The sequence below is a fragment of the Mus pahari genome, chromosome 2 (genome assembly GCF_900095145.1).
Source record: "Mus pahari chromosome 2, PAHARI_EIJ_v1.1, whole genome shotgun sequence".
In the NCBI taxonomy this organism is placed as follows: domain Eukaryota; kingdom Metazoa; phylum Chordata; class Mammalia; order Rodentia; family Muridae; genus Mus; species Mus pahari.
In genome coordinates, this window is record NC_034591.1 from 159,435,160 (window position 1) to 159,451,672 (window position 16,513).

Below are 16,513 nucleotides of genomic sequence, written 5' to 3' on the forward strand. Positions count from 1 at the left end.
GAGTGAAGCCCTAAAAGATCCACAGTGACCGCAACAAGCTCTAGACAATTCAACTCTCCCTTAGATAGTTTCCCTGGGTTAAACTAAAAGTGCTACACCAACAGCTTCCCAGCTCATAGGAACTGTGCTGGTGACCAGGCTAAAGAAATAAGAAGGAACTGAGTGAAACTCCCCTGAGGACCTCAGGCAGCGACTGTGCCCTGAGCAATAGCCATTCTTTAATCTTTTTTTACAGTCTAGTCGTGATCCCCCTGCTGGTCTACCCTGTGACTGTTCCTCATCCCATACATCCTTCCCTGTGTCCAAAAGGATGTCCCCACCCCTACCCTACCAGACCTCCCTTCTCCCTGGGACCTCGAGTGAAGCCAGACCAGGCAGTCCTCTGCTCTATATGTGTTGGGAGCCTCAGACCAGCTAGTGCATGCTGTGTGGTTGGTGGCTCAGTGTCTGAGGGATCTCAGAGGTCCAGGTGAGTTGAGACTGCTGGTCTTCCTATGGAACTGCCCTCCTCCTCAGTTTCTTCCAGCCTTTCCTTTATTGAACCACAGGGGTCCTTGGTCCATGGTTGGTGTAGGTATCTGCATCTATCTCAGTCAGCTGCTTGCTGTGTCTCTCAGAGGGCAGCCATGCCAGGCTCCTGTCTGTAAGCACACCATGGTGTCAGTGCTCAAGGGGAGGCTCCCAGCACTGTGTGTTCTTAAGATGGGTAATTGTAAGCAGCAAGCCAGAAGCAAGAACCATGGTGGCTGGGCTTCTCCATGCCTTCCTCTCTCTTCAGCCTGCAACGAACACCTCCCAAAGCTTCAGACCTCAGTCTGAACATTCCCTGTCACAGAAAAGCTCCCTTAGAACGACCAACTCACTCCCTTCCCTTTTCTTGCCTTCGTTACATTTTAGTTTGATGCATTCTAGAGTCAGCAGCTCAGTTCATCTCTGACATGATGTCATCTATGAACTGCCACATGTGATGTGATGTCTGACATGAAACTCAAAACCAGTAAATGCTTACAGAAGGACTGAGTGGACCGAATGGATGTAATGAGAATATCGGCTCTGAAAAGAAACTATTGCTCTGTGGGCTGTAGAGATGGCTCAGTGCTGCGGAGGGCCCTAGCTCAATCCCCAGGGCCCCGTCAGGTACTCACAGCTGCAGCAGTTCTGTGCTCAAGGGATCCAACGCCTGGTTCTGGAACCTGTGGGCACCTGTGCTCACACATGTCACACTCACACACACATACATACATGCACACACACACACACACACACACACACACACACACTCACACATACATACACACATACACATCATTAAAAATAAACCTTAATTAAAAAAAAAAGCTATCGATCCGATAGTTATTTTGTTATGGCACTGGGTATGCTGCTGCATGCCTGTAATCCTAATACTTGAGAGGTGGAGGCAAAAAGATCAGGGGTTCAAAGTCAGCCTCAGCGATATCATAAACTTGAGGGCAGCTGAACTACATGAGACCGTCTCCAAAAATGGGAGGGGAGGGGAGGGGAGGGGAGGGGAGAGGAGAGGAGGAGAGAGGAGAGGAGGAGAGGAGAGGAAGGAATTTGCATCATGTTGCGTTATCCTGGAGTCTAAATGCGGCATCCCACCTTTTGTAGGAGACTGTGTAACCCCGTTAGTGTTTTACATGAACTTCCTGGTACATCTTCAGGGTGTGTTTTGAGAAGGTGAATTTTGTCTCACTGATTATTAAGATGAAGCTCAGAGCCTTCACTTCTGAGTGTGAATGCCAGACCCCCATCGTGTCCTGAGCTGTGGGAGAAAATGTGGACGGAGCTCCGTTCACGTGGGTGGGGCTCCGTTCACACCTCAGTCTTATTAGTAACACGTCTCGCCTCTGACAAAACTGTTTCCTTTCTTTTAACAATGGCATATGGTTCACATGCCTGCAGTAAATCTCTAAAAAATACACTTTTCATTAGTATAGAAAGGACTGGTTGTGAACTTTTAATCTGCAGCTCACTTCCAACACGCGAAACCAGTGTCCTTGGCGCTAAGCGGGCTGCGGACACGTTCGTTCCTAGGGAAAGCAGATGGAAATTTATTTCAACAAGCTTGCTATAAGCACACTGGTGGGTTTTTTTTTTTTTAATTGGTAGGTTTTTAAATTGGTATTGGTAAGTTTTAAATGCCTAATTATCTTCACATAAATGACACCTTATCGTCTGGAAGTGCTGTACTCCATGCCCTGTGTTGTTTATTATCTTACTACAATTATCATGCAAAACAGAAGGTGACTTTAAGCAGCTCCTTTAAAGTGGTTTTTTTCCCCCTTAAGTGTAAAATCTTGGGGAGGTTGTTTACATAGTTGTTTATCACTGGATATTAAAAATCAGCCCAATTATAAGTACACAAAAGTTTCTATCACAGTCATAATTTTGAAATGTAAATGGCCACTGTACCATGCCTGCTGAACATTTAATTTGTGCTTGCATTCTTGCCTGGGCATTAGCAAGCCATCCTGCTCGGAGATTAATTATAAAGACGTGGAGATGTTCAAAGGGAATCGAGCCTGCAAGGCGGAATTACCTGAAGGTGTGCGGTGTGGCTCCCTCTTTGAGCTGGACATTAGAGACATAGTAAGAAGTGCTGCCTACCACCCAAACCACTAAAGTCACCATGCAGAGGACAGGCTCCAGCTTCCTGCGGCACTCTGTTACCATGGCTATGGCCGTCTTAATGCTGCGTGCTCACAGCAAGGTTGCAATTAGTATTTGGATTTAGAAGAGACACATAATGATCTCATATTGAAGAAACACTTGTTTAATACTATTTTGGATCGAGGCGTCCTTTCAAGTCACTAACGAGAAGCTTTGTCCGTCAGAAAACAGAAATCCTTCAGCCATCTTGTGCCTGTTCATCACTCTCTTCCAAACAAACTTCCCTGGGATAGAAAGAGGTGCTGCTGCCCTCCAGGAGGCTCCAGAACATTCCAGACACTCAGCACCATCACAGGGCGAGCAGGTACTTTCTCAGCTGAGCTCACTGAGGAAGGGCCCAGGCCAAGGCTAGCTCATCGAGATACATGCTAGATGCCCTTGAGAGCGCTGCCAAGATATGGCTCAGGAAGGGGTTAGAGTGTGATATCTTCACAGTTCAACTCAGGAAATGTGGCTGGAGGGGCAGCCAAGAGATGGGCCTCTTGCTTCTTGGAGAATGAGCTTTTGTTTCCTCTAGTGTAAGTGGCCATACCCTCTGGGTCCCTTACCCTGTTGGACACTCACTGGGTTCAGTTTCATATCACAGACTTAGATGTGGAAAGGTGGGACCTGGGGTGGAGGGACATGACAACAGGTGCATTTTGAGGCAGGTGGACCATGCTTGTGAATTATCAGGAAGACTGAGACACGAGGATCATGTTCATAAGCATGAGGAAGATTTGAAGGAACAGGGGCGGGATCCCCCAACCCCACCCCAAAGAGAGCAAGCCTCTTTACAAGTACTGAACCATGTCACCAATCCAGGTGTGTCTGGTTTTAAAACGGGTCAGTAGAAACAGAACCAGAAGGAGACACCATAGTGCAGATTGCATTGAATGGTAGAGTAGCAAGGGAGCGTACGGTGAATCCACCAAGCTGGGAGGAATGAAAGCAAAGCCTTGGAGAGGACTCAGATAGAGAGAGAAGGAAGACAGAGAGAATGGAAGCTGGAAGGTGCGTGGGACACAGATGAGAGGAGGGCAAGAGTGATGTGACAGTAACCAGGACGACATCCCGATAATCCCACCAACCACGCATGAGCCAGCATGTAGCAATTCACTCACCGCCTTCTAAAATGTTTCAACTATATTGTACTTAAGTATGTGAACATGAGTGCAGGTGTTATCGGAAGCCAGAGATTTCAGATCCCCTAGAACTGGGGTGGCAAGCAATGGTGAGCTGCCATGTGGCTGCTGGGAGCAGAGCTCAGGATAAAGAACCCAGTTTTTATGGGGGAAACTAAGACATGTAGGCATCAATTCACACTGAGGAGTACCAAGGCCATGTAAATCGAACATTGGAAGTGCAGCCACAGAAAACTCACCTTGAAGGATAGCTGCCACTCTACGAAGCTCGGGGAAAATGTCTGTGACTGATACACTTAGGAAAGTGGTCTCATAAGGCAATCAGCACTACAAATATATAGAAGGCTAGAGAATTTTCTGTTTGTTCATCTGTTTGTTTATTCAATGTTTCATTTTTGTGCAATAGTGACTTGATAGAGAGAAAGGTGTAAGACAACACTCTCCAAGTTTTTTTATCTACATGAACAACGAGGGGAAGTATCAGCTGTTTATAATATAGTCATATTATTATGGCGTGCATGTGTAATCAGCTGTGGTTATTTCTAGTTTATTAAGAAACCCTCTTCCCACCAAGAGGAGCCTCCTATAAAAAGCTGTATGTCTGTTCCGGGCCCAGCATAGCCTTGTGCATCTTACACCTGGGAAGTGTAGCTCACACCCCTCGTCGGAGAAGCTTCTCCTTGCAGCAGACACAGACCATAAGATAAAGCCACAGCTGGTCATGCTGTAGAGACCTACAGATCCTGAGGTGCCCGTCCCCAATGGACGCCTACAAGTCCTGCACTCAAGGCTCAGGGACCATCACAGGAGATGGAGCAGAAAGACTGGAAGAGCCAGAGGACCACAAAGTCTGCTGTGAGACTGTGTCTTCTGGAAATGACTGGGAAGTGTCTGTTACCCATAAGAGCTCACCAATATGGCTGCCTAAACAAGACCAAATTAAATACTAACTTAATCTCACAGGATCCCACCCCTAGACAAAGAATTACAGACAACTTATGACTGCAAATAGATGGTCTCTCCCAGGGAGGACCTCTAATTGGTTATAAACTACAAAGTAGTTAACCCTGAAATTATATACATAAAAGTAACAATATATAACAAACAGGTTAAGTGTGTGTGTGTGTGTGTGTAGTGTGTGTGTGTGTGTGTGTGTGTGTGTGTGTATGTAAAACTATATAACAATTACATATAGAAAAAGAGGCCATAAATTTGACAGGGAGTGATGGGGGCATGGAAGTGGGTGAAGGGAGGAGATGAAAAGGGGGAAATAATGTCATCCTACTTTAATTTAAAATTATTTGAAAGAAATTCGATACCTCTCTTGTCTAACCCTCGAGGTGCTTGTTGTGCTAAATACCTGATGAAAGCAACCTGAGGAGTGACGTGTTGTTTTGGTTCGCAGTTTGGGGGGTACAGTTCATAGTGTGAGAGCTGCACACACCGCACCAGCAATCATGAAGCTGAGAGAGATGCATGATGGGACTTAGCTCCTTTTCCCCTTTTCAGTCAGATCAGCCCATGGCAAGGTGTCACCCACATTCCGGGTGAGCCATTCATCCCCTCTGGTAGTCCTGTTCAGAAACCCCCTCACAGACACACCCCAGCTATGTCTCCCGGCTGATTCTAGATTCAATGAAGGTGACTATCATGGCCATCGATCATGCTCGCTACTGTCTCCCTTCATTCCATTTGTCTAAGAATTCGAAGGAACTCGGTGAGCACTGTTGTGTGTGATAAATGAGCGAAACCTTGTGCTAAGCAAAGCCAAGCTCCTGGCTAGAGGTCTACAGTCTTCATTGTCTAATATACAACACAACCCATGCAAAAGGAAGCTTAGATCCAAGTTCAATGAGCATCACCTGCAAGTCTGACTAAGCAGTGTGAGAGCATTGCCTCTCAGCCTGAGGACCACAGAGAGAACTCAGTGGAGAACCATTTCCTCCAAAGCTCAGCACAACGAGCACACCACACAAAAGAAACACTTCCGATGACTCTCACCATCTTTGTCTAAAGCAGGGACACCATGAAGCCAGATGACTCGCTATTTATCAGTCAGAAATGTCTTTAAAAATACAGCTTGATTAGCAAATTGCAGTATGTTCGGCAATTAATTAAGAGTTTGATTTGTAAAAACAAAGAATGATGTCTCCCACACACACCATGTGTCCCCCGAGCAAATGAAGACAGAGCTGAATGCCGAGGCCCCAGTTCAGCTAAGCAGTCACAGATGTGCCTGGAATTAGACAAATGAGCGCGGGCCGCATAGCAATAACACCATTCAAATTAGCATATACTATCTAAAATTTCTCCTGGAAAAGCAAGGGGCTGAATCTGGGTCCAGGATAGCAAGCCTGATTGTCCTCAAAACTTTGGATGTGCCTCAGCCAGGCCGCACTGAGTGAGAACCTGCATGGAAATGGAAACGTGTTCTTACTGTCAAGTGGGACCAATAAGTAGAGAACTCTGTAAATGCTAATCTGTTGTTCAGAGGGAGAAAACTGCCCGTTTTCTTCCAGGGAACTTGAGGGGTGTGTTTGTGTCTGTCTGTCTGTCTCTCTGACATCTGTCTCTTTGTGTAACAGTAGAATAATGCTAACAACATAAAGCATGGTTTGAAAAGAGGGAAAGGGACACCTGATGGAATAGGTCACTTTTAGGAGGGTGATGGGCTAATTTTGCTTGGTTTTCATTTTTTTTATATGCCTATCCAACTTTTTTAAAAGGTATATTACACATTTGTACACTACACATGGCTGTAGGTGTCTGTAGAGGCCATAGCTGTGAAACACTCCTAGAGCTTGAGTAAGGTGGTTTGAAGTCACCCAGTGTGGGTGCTTAGAACCTAACTCAGGTCCTCTACAAGAGCAGCATATGTTCCGAACTGCTGAGCCATCTTCAGCTCCTATTTAGCTTTTAAAAGTATACACATACTTAATTTCTATAGGTATGTATGTGTGTGAAATGTGTGCATATGTTCATGCTTGTGTGTGTGTGTATGTGTGTGTGGGTATGTGGGGGGTAGCACATTTGAATGTGGAATTGCCACAGGTCACAACACCTACCCAGCCTTTACATGGGATCTGGAGACCCAAACTTAGGTCCTCATTTTTATCCTGCTTACACAACAAGTGTGCTTACCTACCAAGCCATCTGGTCAACCCCACCGACTTTCTTACCGAGACATGTACTATGTAAGTTTTAGACACCCAGCAAAAAAGTTTCTCGCACAAAAGCACCTTCTCTTCACTATAATAGGAGTTCATTCTGCCATGTTGCTTTCTTTGGAGATGATAGTTAAGGGGTTGGGCACCCTTGCTCACTTCTGTCTCCTGGTACCTATTCCTGTGACTCTGGGTCACCTCAGCAAGTGCTGTATTGACGTGGCTCTTGGCCATGCATTCATTCTTCATCAACCCTCTACCTGTGATGTTTCTGCCCTGCATCTGAGGATGACCCACCTTTCTTGTCTCTTCCTTGATTGCCACTTTCTGCCATTTTTCTTGTATCAGCTGAAGGACTGGCAACACTCATTTCTGACTACTCCATCAATGTAGACTTTGCAATGCTCACATGGTATGGCTGGGCCATCCCATTACTGTGAGTACCACCTCATGTTGTTCCTTCTGTGTTGTAGTCTTTATCAAATCCTCAGTTGGGGTCAAGATGGCATTTGAAGAAAAGGAAATGCACAGACTTCTGGAATTTGTAAATACCTTTTTTATCTTTTTGCACAAATGTGCCTTTGAATTGTCAGTGTTATGAAACACATTTGAAAATTCAAGACAAAAGTCCAACAGACAGTTGCCGTCCATCCTCTGAAGTTGAAAGCACTCTACACTCCCACAGCAGGAAGAACGCATCTTTAGTGCTTGCTATGATTTGCCTCCTAAACAGGCGCAGACATTCCTCTCATACACTTGCTTTCATCACTTTTCAGCCCCGAAATGTCTAAGTCAGTCTTGGGGACTTATGTACGCCTATAGCTATGAAGTTCAAGGACACACTCTGAAAGTATTGTCTTTTCTGCTTTGGGGAGAGGAGGGAAAGAGAGGGAGGGAGAGAGGGAGAAATGATAGAGAGGGAGAGAGACTCGGAGAGAGAAGAGAGAGAAGAGAGAGAGAGAGACAGAGACAGAGACAGAGAGACAGAGAGAGAGACTGTGTAAATGCTGTGAAAGCGAGCTGACAATCTAAATGTCATTCCTCATATGCATTCAAATTTTGTTTTATTTTGGAAGAAACAGGATCTCTTAGTGTCCTTGAACTCACCAAGTAGGCATAATTGGAAGAATCCACCTGACTCTGCCTTCCCAGAGCTGGGATACCTAGCACACACCACACACCAATATATCTGACTTTTTTTTTTTTTTTTGAGGTGGGTTCTGGAAAACTCCTGCTCAGAACTCAAGCATTTTCAGAGCTAAGCCATCCCCCCACCCTCACTTTGTTCTGTAAGAATGAGGCAAAGGTTAATTGATGGTCTTACTCTCTGGATCTCTGGCCTTTGCTGGGGGGCTGACAGCCTTGGTAATCTCCCAGACATCTTTCTTGGGTTGACTTTATTGACAAGCCTCCATCAGAGTCCACTAATCTCAGTTCTAACTTGGTTTTAATGACAAACAGGAGCTGGTTGCTGGTACTTGAGTTCTCCATTAGGCCAGGGAAATTAAGAGACAATCCACCCCTCAGTCTTTAGTCATTAAAAAATGAGTTTCCTTTTTTCCTGCCCCGAATGAGTTCCGCATTGTTTTAATGAATTTATTCACAGTGTGCACGCACACAGCACTAAAGAGACCTCAAGCAGTGTCACACGCAGACACTGACAGAGCACATGAGGCATCTTCAAAGGCTTCCTACTTCACCACTTGATCTTCTTAGAGTTATTTTTAGGCTGACAAGCCGCCACCATTCCTTTCCTTCTTAATCAACAACAACAACAATTCATACACACACACTCAACACATATACACAAACACCCCCCCACACACACACACAAATTAAAGAAATTAAAAGCCAAGCAAATGCTGTGAACTATATGTGCTGTTTAGAAAAAAAATTAAATAATGTGTAACCTGGTGGAGATGGCTAGCAAAAAGATTTGCCTTGTTTGTGAAATGACAGAAAAGAGTAAATTGAAGTGACTGAGGTATGATGGCCCCTCCCCTCTCTTTTAAGCAGTGAACACTTATTTTAAAGGCATAATACCATTTACAGATGCCCCTCTCTTCCTCTCCACAGATTTTGGAGGCACCTTGATAAACTCCTAAGACTAGATGCTGGACTAGGTTACCCCTGGGACACATTGCCAAGTCAAACTCTCCAGGGTGTTAATTCAGTCTCAACAGAAATGTAGCTGAGTGCCTTTGCCATAGCTGGAGACACAGGAGTAAATGAAGCTTGCTGTCTATCTCGAGAAGCTCATGGAGTTCCAAGTCCTGAATACAGTGGCCCATTGTGTATGCATCCCCTTATTTTGAAAAAGCCAAAAATAGCCCATTGAGCGCTCTCTCTCTCTTCCTCCCTTTCCCTCTCCCTCTCCCTCTCCTCTCTTCTCTTTCTCTTTCTCACTTCCCCTCCCACTTCTTTCTCTCATCTCAGAATAACATGGATGCCTATGCCCAGTTACTACTGGTTATTACTCAATAAATCGTCACTGAACAAATTTATTGAGTGAATAAGAGCATTTGAGCTAACTAAATGGGTGACCGAGTAATATAATGGATAATATGCTGAGAAAATGGATATAGTCCAAGGAGAATATTATACTTGATACAATAGCTTAAAATAAATATTGCCCTTCTGAACTGTTCGGCAAGCTTCTGTATGGTAAAACAATAACAACAATAATAATGAATGTCTTTCCTTGTCGGTTCCCATGGACCAAGCAGCAGTCACACGCTACACAGAGAATTCTGTCTTTTCCTCTGGAACTATGGAATCATAGTCCATGAAAGGGAGTACCCAGCTCCAACAGATGAGTGATGGCTTGAAAAAAAGGAGAAAGGACATTTAATGATGCTTAAATGTGAACTTTTTAAAATGCCTTACTTGGGCCTTTCAAGGCCTCTCAACCTCAGCTCATACCAGAAAGATGTAGGCAGAAAGCATCCAGTGATAAAGCCAGTGTCCCCCAGGGTAGCCAGAAAGCATCCAGTGATAAAGCCAGTGTCCAGTGATAAAGCCAGTGTCCCCCAGATGAAGCCAAGAGCACCCAGACTTCTTTATTTCTTTGCTGTTTCCTCCCCACAGTTTAGGTGCAGCCTTGCTTTCTTTCTGTTTTAATGATATCACCCAGCAAGCTGTCCTAGAAACTATGACCAGCCAAAGGACTATGAAGATGAGTGTCTTCAGAGAACCCAGCAGTATATATATGAGAATACTAAATGCCAGCCTGAGGAAACTTCCAGAATTTTGCATTGGCCAATAGTTGCTTTGTCCAGATAAACTGTGCCTAGGTCCCTTTTGCAAAGTCCTTGATTTGCTTTTCAAAATTCTACTGAGTTAAAAGGCCCATTTGTGCTAGAATTTTCCATTTAGTTCACTCACTTTGGAAAATAAAATTGCAAATAACTGAAATGAAAGTATATATAAACTTGCCAAGCTCTGCAAATGACTCTTAGTGCAGCAGAATTCCTTCTGGGTAGAGGATAGTAGGAGTTACAAAGCATGCTCAAGGAGAGAGGGGGAGGGAGGGAGAGAGGGGAGAGGGAGGGAGGNGAGAGAGAGAGAGAGAGAGAGAGAGAGAGAGAGAAGAAAAGAGAGAAGAGAGGGAGAAAGAGAGAAGAGGGGGAGAGAGAGAGGTAAGGAGGAAGAGGGAGGGAGGGAGAGACAGAGAAAGGAGGAGAGAGGGGAGGGAAGGAGGGAGGGAAGGAGGGAGAGGGGAGAGAGGGGAGAAGAGAAAGAGGAGAAGAGATAAGAAAGGGAAATGGAGGGAGGGAAGAGACAGGGAGGGAGAAGGGAGAGAGAGAAGAGAGAGGGGTAGAGGTGGAGAGAGAAGAAAGCTGAGAGGGTGAGGAGAAGGGAGAGAAGAGAGAGGGAGAGAGGAAGAGAGAAGGTGGGAGAGAGGGGAAGAGAGGGGGAGACGGGAAGAGAAAGGAGATTTCTGTTTCTAATCAGCACAATGGTTAGTGCTCATGCACACGCCTGTGATACAAAGGCAATGATGCACTTATGTAGAACCTTCTTACCAAAAGGCAGGGGTACAGTACAAGTTTCCCACCCACTGGGTGGGATACAACAGAGTTATTTTAACATATTTAACACTGATTTACTGTGTGTGGGTGTGTGTGTGCACACGCGCGTGTGCATATGTGCAAGCGTGCACCCCACATCCAAGCATCAGAGGACAGTTTCTGCTTTCTGTGTTACAGGTTTGGGGGCGTGAGCCTGGGCACCAGGCACCTTTACCTGCTGAGCTACTGAGTCATCTTATCAGCATGCCAATCATTTAAAAAATCTCCAAAACATCACTGGAAGGAAGTCTTATTGCTAAGCGTGGCATTTAACCCCCAAAGCTGTATTGATAATGTCATGGCAAGACCAAAAATTTAAAACAATCCATTAAAAACAACTCTACATTTCCTTTAAAGGAGACACTAATGTCTTTTGATCCTTAGCAGATACAATCCTAACTGAAGAAGGCTTGGTATTCCAGTTTAGCTGTTTGGTTATTATAGCTACAAAAATCAACTTTGTACATGGTCAGAACAAATATGGTCTTCTAAAGCTGAATTTAAATAAAAATATCTAGTACATAAGATATATTTCATATATAATATCTGTCTTCCAATAGAGTTCTAAGAGAACTATTTGAAATTTAAGTGGACATCTTTCCCTAACTGGGACCAAAAAGCAAATCAAGCTCAAACTGGCTATCAAGTATCATGTCCCAGAAGAGAGAAACCTAGAACTCCAGAGCATGTGCCTTTCACATTCTTAAAAGAGAAAGGCCAGTTGATTGGTGTTAACTGAAAAGCTTTTCACTGAAAATAAAGAAATGTCCCCTTGCTATTTTGTACTAGATAGAGGAGCATTTAAGAGGAAGCCCATTCAAGATGCACACTGAAATTCAAATCAATCAAAACAGTTTGAAAATATCTCCCATCACGTGTAAATATAAACTGAGAGTGGAACAAAGACTACAGTTTACATTGCTCAAAGGATGAGACTATGGAAGCATATATAGCCACACAACTATTACTCACCACTTCGTTCAGACAATGACTTCTAAGTTAAGACACTAGAATCATGGGCAATGGGGGAAAAAAAGACAAAATGGGTTTCTTCAAAATTAATAACTTTTTTTAACTGCTTCTAAGTTACAGTTCATCTCTCAATCATCAGGAACTTGAGAGTATTGGCCACAATATACTCACAGTCAAGAGCAAAGAGCAATGAATTAGTGCATGTATGTGTGTGCCCAGCTCGCCTTCCCCACTGTTACACAGTTCATGTTCCCTTACCTAGGGAATGGTGCCACCCACAGTGGGCAGATCTCATCTCAATTACCATGATCTCTTACAGGCATGTCCACAGGCCAGCCTGATCTAGACAGTTCTTCACTGGGACTCACTTCCCCGGTGATTCCAGATTGTGTCAAGCTGACAAAACTAACCACAACAATTAAAACTAAAGATGAACACGTGTGTCCACACAATGCAGGACAAGAATGTTTGTGATACTGTGCTTCCTAGTGATGGCAACCCAGATGTCTATCATTGGAGGAATGGAGAGATGCAGTGGCATACCCATACTGTGGAATGGGCTTCATCTAAAAAAATCAAGTGCTAATACAGATTTCAACTCAGTGAACCATGAACAGACCCTGCTATGTGAACAAAGGCAGACATATTGCAAGGTTTTATTCATCTGAAGAGCCAGTAGGAGAAAACATAGAGTGTAGATAAATTGGTGTCTCCAGGGGCTGGGAGGAGGAAGAAAAATGAAACTAACTGATGACAGGTATGTGGTTTCCTTTGAGAGCGAGGAAGGTTGTAAATGAACAGTCTGTCCTGTGCAGCATTGGAAGTCTCTTAACTACATGCTGTAGGAGGTGAATTTATGAGCCAATGGGGTGTTTCTGTGGGTTAAGCTGCTTGCTGCTAAGCCTGATCCTTAAGACCCTCATGGAGGAATGAGAGAACAAACTCCTGAAAGTCATCCTCTGACCTCCACATTCACAGAATGGCATGGGTGTATGTACACACACATGCAGACACGCACATACACAGAGACATATACACACACATACATACGTGCACACCCATATACATGTGCACACACATACATGCATGCATACATATGTACACACAAACATACACATACATACATACATATACACACAGGCACTCACATACAAACATACACACATACATATATACACATACATGCACACATACATACATACATGCATACACACACGGGCACATACACACACTCAATAAATAAGTGTAATTTTAAAGAGGTGACTGTACTTGTGTGCTAATCTTTCTTTTTAGAGCTTTACACATGTCAATTACATCTTGATTTTTGAAATGCTTAGAGTGACTTTTTAGCCTTTCTTAACAAGCACACAAGAAGAAAGCTCACTTCTCAGAAAATCTGATTTATCTATTCATTCCTGTGCACCCTTCCCTCGGAGGCTGACCCATATACCCTACTTTTTAGCCCTCTGGGATCAGGGCAGAGAGGTGTCCTTGGTGGAGGAAGGATGTCTATTTCTTTCTGCTGATGATTTTTAAATAATTGCAATAATATATAATCGTGGTGAGTTGATATTGTAACATGTTAAAAAAAGCTTTTTCAAAAGATTTCATGCAGTGAGGGTCTTTGGACAGTCATGGGATAGTGCTCAAATTTTGGGAAATTATTGATGCATTCAGTGGAGTGACTGTGTTCAGAACAGACACTAGACAACAGGTAGACTGGAGTGTGATGCTTGGGAGTAAGGGAACAGGCAAACTGAAATCTTCAAAACAGAATGCAAATCTTGGAATTGATGATTAAAGTGAGTTCAAAGCCAGCCTGGTATACATAGAAAATATCAAGCTATCATCATATCTAGAGCAAGATCTGTCTCAACACACACACACACACACACACACACACACACACACACACACACACACACATACAGGAACTTCTAGGTACAGGTGCAACCAGAACTTCAAAAGAAATATGTGAGCGTGCACCTCTGTGTGTGTGTCTGTGTGTGTGCCTGTATGTATCTGTGTGTGTGTCTGTGTGTGCCTGTGTGTGTCTGTGTGTGTGTGTATGTGTGTGTCCCCGTGTGTGTGTCTAGGAGAGTTGGGTAGAAAAATATTTGGGGAAAGAATGCCCTAACCCTTTTCCAGTTCAAAGATTTGGAAGTTCCCTTGAGTCTCCAACATTATAAACACCTAGGGAAGCAAAATCATAGCACATCAAAACTCAAACTGCTAAATTCCAGGACTAAAGAAAAAACAGTCGCTGGTGTCCTCTGACCAAAAGCACGAAGACAGGGCCAACTGTGGGCTTCTAGGCAGAGCTTTGCAGGCTGAGACCATGGAAAAGCCTCTTTAACATGTTAAAAGGAAAGCAAAGGCTTCCACAAACTGAACGTTGTGTCCCTGAAATGTTCTCCAAGGAGTGGAGGCCTGATAAAAGGCATTCAGAGATGAAACTTGACTTTTTCATCACAGAACTGCACTACAAGAAGTCTTCAAGGCTGCTCAAATGGGATGGACATGATACATGGAAACTGATCTACACTGAGAATTGCAATACCATCCCAGGCATTGCTTGATGGCGTTGAAAGACATGTGAGTATCTGGGTTAAGGACAGACAAAAGGCACCGAAGAGAAGGCTCAGCTTTACCAGTACATACTGATCCTGCGAAAGACCTGAACTGAGTTCCCAGCACCCGTATCGGGCAGCTCACAACAGTCAGTAACTTCAGCTTTAGAGGAATCCCACGTCTCACGCACACAAAGAAAATAGGTTTTTACAAACTAAGGAAATGGGTACTTCTGTGAAGATGTTCCACTTTAATCTCCCGGCGCCTTGCTTTGCTTTGTGACTACTTCTTCTGAGGTGTTTTGTTCTGTTCTGTTTTGAATTTTTGGAGACGGGATGTCTCATGTAACCCAGGCTAGACTTTCTATGTAGCTGAGGATAACCTTCCACCTACGCAGTAGATGGAAGTAGATCACCAGTGTCTGCCACCATGTCCAGTTTATGTTGTACTGGCATCAAATTCAGGGCCTCGTGCGTGCTAAGTAAGCTCTGTCCTGACTGAGCCACACGCCCACCACAAGATCTCCTTATGGATGTAACTTCAAGAATACTACAAATTACTATTAGTAGCATCCCAAAGGGCTTATGCTTAAGATTAAGAACTCAGAACTGGAGAAAATTGTTTTTTTTACTCTTTTTATTTTATCATACTCATGTCTGAAGGATATGATCAATTCAAGGCTTAAAACCTGGGAACAAAACATCTGGGGAGAAGAAAGCCGCAGTACTGACAGACTCCCTCTGCAGCTGGAAAAATTCGGAATGCCACTCTTTCTGCATTCTGGAGTAAAAGTGATTCTGGATATGTTTTATTTTTGAGTGACAACAAAGAAAATCTGAGCAGGACGAAGCAGCATTGCCCACATCCACGCCCTCTGCAGTTTCCTGTCTTGAAACACTTCATTAAGAGTCTGGGCTCAAGGGTCTGACAATGGTATTCATGGCTGTGTAAGGCAACGGGATGTGGCTCTCTGCGGCCAAGTTTCCTCTGATCAGAGCCATTACTGTGCTCTGTGGTGTTGAGGCCACACCCAAGGCCATGGTCCTCAGGTCTTGAATTCCTTCCTTCCCTGCTACAAACCTACAGTAATGGCCAAGGAAAACAGATTTCGCTGTGACTCGGTGGGAAGGAGACGGTGGCTGCCAACTGGGAGATGGTTATGGAAAGATAATTTTTTCCCCAAAAGATAGGCGGGACTTTCCAGGAAGGTGTACACCAGTGTGAAAAATCATGAATCCCGGAGCTGGGATGTGGTGACCATTTGCATGACGATGAAGGAAGAAAGTAATGAGTAACATTGCCATAGACACAAGTCTCACGCTCAATGGCTAAAGACAGAAGATGTGGACTTACAAATGCAGCCAGTAATGCTGGCACAGACAGGGAATCCAGGAGAGTCTGAGTTGGGGGGAGGGGGCGGAGGAGCCGGAGGGAGGGGGCAGGGCAGGGGGCGGGGCGCGGGGAGGGGGGTCGGGGTTAGGGTTACCCAGAAGGACCTGTTGGGTCTGCTGTGCCAATTCTCATCTCTGAGAGCACTGAGGGAGTAGGAGGGGAACTGAGACTCGATTATGATTTTCAGGGAAGAATTAACTGAAGGCTGGATTGACAAGGACAGGAAACTTGTGTGATGGCTGTGTCTGTGCTGTGGAGATTTGTAAGAGTGCGTGGATGCCAGCCCCAGGAAGTCAGAAAGATGTCTGACTTCCAGAAAACAGATTTCAAAGACAGCTGTTCACTTTTAGTTTATCTCTAAGGGAGGGTAGGTCCTGAAGCAGAGAGGGGAGGAACATTTCATACAGGCTAGTGACTCTCCACTCAAGAACTGTGACTCTCTCTCTCTCTCTCTCTCTCTCTCTCTCTCTCTCTCTCTGTGTGTGTGTGTGTTATTTTATTGTGTTGTTTTGTTTGTACTTTTTTTTTT